This window comes from Squalius cephalus, assembly GCF_949319135.1.
Source record: "Squalius cephalus genome assembly, chromosome: 23".
NCBI lineage: Eukaryota > Metazoa > Chordata > Actinopteri > Cypriniformes > Leuciscidae > Squalius > Squalius cephalus.
This window is the reverse complement of record NC_137144.1, coordinates 29,554,487-29,559,425: the sequence shown is the minus strand read 5'-3', so window position 1 is coordinate 29,559,425 and position 4,939 is coordinate 29,554,487. Positions and strand designations below refer to the sequence as shown.

The 4,939-nt window shown below is 36.7% G+C and overlaps 1 long non-coding RNA gene across 1 annotated transcript; it reads left to right on the top strand.

Moving 5' to 3' along the window:
* Nucleotides 1-4,211: 4,211 nt before the first annotated feature.
* LOC307151705 lies at nucleotides 4,212-4,695 on the top strand. The gene is made up of 3 exons (XR_013819921.1): nucleotides 4,212-4,304; nucleotides 4,397-4,518; nucleotides 4,628-4,695. It is a non-coding gene; the product is annotated as an uncharacterized lncRNA (long non-coding RNA).
* The last annotated feature ends 244 nt before the right edge of the window (nucleotides 4,696-4,939 follow it).

The window sequence follows — 4,939 nt, the reverse complement described above, 5'->3', positions numbered from 1 at the left end:
ACTCAGCAGTACTGTAAATGTGTCCTATGGTGTGACATTTAAAAAGTATATTATATAGTATATTATTAAATTATATTAAATAACATAAAAAAATACTTGAGACAGAATTGTTCACATTATTAAAACATTATTTTCTTAAAGTGATAACATGAAAGTACTAATTAGAATTATTTTCACCATGGATAGATGAACCTGATAAACTTTTCCCTACGAATGTCAATAAAACTTTTTCGCCAACCTTACAAAACTGTTTGAAATTGTACCTATTTAAGAGGAGATATTATTGTAAATCCCCTAAAGCCAAACTTGACTTTTTTTTAAAAGATATTTTAAAATAAGTATATTTTTCTGTTGTTTTATGTTTGTCACACCATAGGACAAAACCTCACACCAAAGGACAAAGATAGTCATTGCATAAAAAGAGTCAGAATATATAGTGTTTATTGTAACAATAATAAAGGAGGACATTTGTTTTTTTGTTGTAACTTATATTCGTATATATTCGTTTTAAAAGCTTCTTAAGGAGGTCTTGTCCAATGGTGTGACAGGCCAAAGTGTCACACCAAAGGACATTTCCTGTTACATTTCCTGTCACACCAAAGGACATTTGAGCTTTTGTGGCAGTTAATAACCATGCTAATACTAGCTGAACTGTTATTAGCAATTGACATGATACATTTGCATAATATTACATAGTCCTGCTGTCAAAAATACAAATTTTTATCAAAATTTTTTATTTAGGAGTCACACTAAAGGACAAAACTTAACTTAACATCTTCAGTGGTCTGAAAACATCGTTAAATATTTGAACAATTCTGAGAGAAATACTTGCTATGTGCACTGCTCATGGGCTTTATAGGGGTCTTCAGTCACATGACCTTGAATGGGGTCTTTCAACTAAATTTAGTTGTCCATGATATTGCCCAACTTAATATCAGGTTATTGCATAACTCCAAAGGACATTTATTTCTGTGACAAACTTTGTTAAATTCCTACACTTTTAGAAATGTATGTATAGGAAAAGTGATGGCCACTTAGTGAAATAGACACTTGCACAATTATGCCAGGAGTGTTCATTAAGATGTTTAAACATTATTTTATTTATTTATAAAAGTTAATATTTATGAAATAATGTTGTCCGTCACACCATAGGACGATTTTGAGATTTGGCTCAAAGTTGTAAAAAAATAAAAAATAACTCAGGTATTCAAACAACAAATTCATGTAAAACAAGAAAATGTTTAACCATTTATTGTATTCTAAATGATGAAAATGTGAAATAAATGATTTTTTATCTTCTGTGACGGTGAAAAAGCCACGTCACGTCAACTACCCATATATCAAAAGTACGTCATGCAAATAACATGGCAAATGTTGCCTATTATGTGAAATGTCGAAGTTAAAGAGGCCATATGCGATTTTCTGAAATTTAAACTCGCGACTGACACCTGTGGCCAAAAAACGGAACTGCTCTTCCTTTCTGCTCGCTCTCGTACGTGCACACTTCACAAGTCATCCGCTGCAAAGAAGTCAACATTATGTTTACAGAGGTAAGAACAGTCAAATACATATATTGTTTGAGAAACTAAGTTTGTTTGCTGACTAGCGGTGGTGGCAGAGTGATCTGAAACGTTTAACATGAACGCGCTTGACGTCACATCCGCAGACAGCGCGGGAAAAATCCAACCCGACAGAAAATAGGAAAAATAGGATACAGGCTTATAGGTGCACCCACTGTGAGCTGACAAGGTGTCAGTATGCTCATCAGGAGATGTTTGAGTCATAAATGGTCAAATAAAAAAGGCTATTGCTACGTTTATTTTGGGGAAAAAGTTGCATGTACCCCTTTTAACGTTACTTAGTAAACAGGTGGAACAGAGTGAATGCGTGCGAGGCCGCGGTATAAACCGCGTTCGCAAAATCAAACCAAATACGTGGAAACAATGTTGAAATGCGAACTCAAAATATGCTGGCTTACCGTATCACTCAGTTGAACAATTTTCCATCTTCTAACGCTAAATCCCACTTATAGTCACAGGCGCAGGTTAGATTACTCAGATGATTCTTCCATCCATCTTCATGTAACGTTAATGTCGTCCATTTTCTGCTGCGTCACAGGCAACTACTGTTTGAAACACGAACCGAAGCTCACAAAATCTTAAAAATTGCTCACAGATTCGCAGACACTGTTTATCTTGATAACATGAATGATTATTCTGTTCAGTTGAATGAATCTCGCTGACAAATCAAGTTTGCCTGTAGTAGCTAACGTTACTGTCTGTTCATTTGAACTGAACTTCATTTGAACGCGTCACATTTGAACTGAATTGAGCACGAAAGAAATCAATCTCACAATGCAATACCTTTTCAGTATGATACTGTATTACGAATTTATCCGGTTGAAAACAGAAATGTGCTGTATATTTACAGCTGTTCTGTAAAAGATACAGCCTAATACTGTATTATGGAAAAACACTACAATTCTGTAGGAAATTCGCTGTAAATTTACAGTAAAGGGTTACAGTGGACACAACAATAACGTCCAGAAATCACGAACTTACCCGACTCCATCTGGAAAATTATTCGCGATTTCGTATTTTGTTTTTGACCCTCTGAACTTACCGTTGGACTGGCAAAACTTGGTGATATTAAGTTGTTTGAGCTCAAACACATAATTACAATAAGATAGGCCATTAAAAAGTACAGTTTACTCAGAATTCATAATTAATGTAAAGAAATGACACATGTTTAAGTAATACAAACTCAGTTTGTTTGAGTAGAAACTACTGATTGGACTTAAAAACTCAATTACAATAAGAAAGGACAAGAAAAAGTTCAGCTTAATCAGAATTAACAATAATGTCAATAAATTAGACACATTTAAGTAATATGGACTCAATCTCTTTGAGTTGAATCAAAATCTGGGTTTACAGTGTGGTTTTATTAAAATCACCCAAACTGTCTGCCACGTCTAGCGGTTTATTACTTTTATCTTTGAAATGAATAATCACCTGGAAAACCATTTCCACACTGCAGAGGAAGAATCGAATCACACTGAGAAAACCTGAAAGCCCTGCTTTATTTATAATGTGTTGATTGCTGGTAAGTGGAGAGGAGCTCTGTGGGAGGGGCTTCATGAAAAGATATAAAGCTGCTCACTTTCGATTTACAGCCACTCGCGATCTCGCATCTCTACAACAACACTTACGTTGAGCTGACTGAAGTTAAATATTCTTTCTTTTTCTAACTTTTATCTGAATACGGATTTAAATTTAGTTTATTTATTAAATCGTAAAGTTGAGGCGACAACAAAGATTACAGATTTTTGATTTTGCAAAATGACAAAAAACAGCTCGAAGATGTTGTTGGAAACGTAAATGGATATTTAAAAGACTTCAGTTGTGTTGTGAAAACAGCTAGATGTCGTCTAATTCCAGAGGTAAAATTGTGCAAATGTTTATAAAATGAAAGTGTCAGTGGAAGACTGTTTATTTGCTGTTAATAATGCTGGTGCGTTGAATATGCAGTTATTTTATTTTTCTGAGAGAAAAATCTATTGTTGGTGATTTGGAAGAACATGGTTTATCTGTAAAAATGTAGCCTATTCATTCCGGTGTTGTCCGAATTTCGACAAAAAATGTAAGTGCATCACAATTACTCCCTGGCAAGTTCTGTCAGGGAGTCGAAATTCGGAGCAACACCGTTTTTCCCGCTGTCTAATCCCTCGAAAGACGTTATCCATTCCAATGTTCCTCGCTTTATTCCAATGATAGCCTACAGTTGATTGTATCAAGTATTATTGTGCGTTATGGACAATTAATTAGTTAAATTAATAGGAGAACATCTGTATAATGTAGTAGACTATTTTAGTTGATATTACTCTAGCTCTGATTTCTGAGATTCCATTTACACCTGCTCACATAAATGTGTTTATGAATGCGCCATCTTTCAAATTTGCAATCCCACATTGGTCATCTTCCGCTGTCCCATTGAGTGTCGCCGGGGGGGGGGGGACCTCTGGAGAGGACCTACCCGGCTTGACACCAGAAGTGCTAGGGGGCTCGCCGCCCCGCCTCACCGGGTAAGTGAGTGTCTTGATGGACACTCGATGGCTCTGTATGTTGTAAGATCTGCCGGATGTGTTTCTGGAGTTTCTCTGGTCAGCTGGATGGACGTCAGTCCAGTGTTAATGTGTTTCTCATATCAGGATACTGTGGGCTGAAGAATGAAGGGAACACCTGCTACTTGAATGCAGTTCTTCAGACGCTCTTCATGACGAAGGGATTCAGGCAACATGTCCAGAGGTAAAGAAACATCTTTCACTTCCAGCAGTGGAAACAACATGACAAACAGCCGATCGATAAACACTCAATGTCTTCTGTAGTTTGGGAGGAAGAGTCGGTTCATCTGATGGACACTTGGCTGAAGAACTGAAGAAGTTGTTCAGTGAATTAGAAACACAACAGAACACTGCAGTTTCAGCAGCTGGAGTCTTGAACAGCCTCGGCATTACAGACGGTTGGTCTCTTTATTGCTGTTTCCAGCATTCAGTCAATGTTTCTGCTGATGAAAGTTACTCAATATAAGTGTTTGATTGTTATTTGCTTTCTCTCCATCAAACCCAAAGTTCATGAACAACGAGACGCAGCAGAACTTCTAGATTTGATCATTAAAAAGACTCCTGGATCCTCTGAGGTAACTAGTTTCTTCTGGGTTATTCTGTCATCTTCATGAGGAGCATCTATCATCATCTCTCAGCAGTTCAGCTCTGGAAGTGTTTCTCAGTGAACGCTCAGAGACATTATTGCCTCATATCTGGTTTAGATTTCCTCTACAAACGCACTTCACTCGGATCCTTGACTATCATTTGTTGGCATGAGACACAATTAAAGGAGCTGTATGTAGTTTTCAGCGGCCTCTAGCAGTGATGTTTCAGATT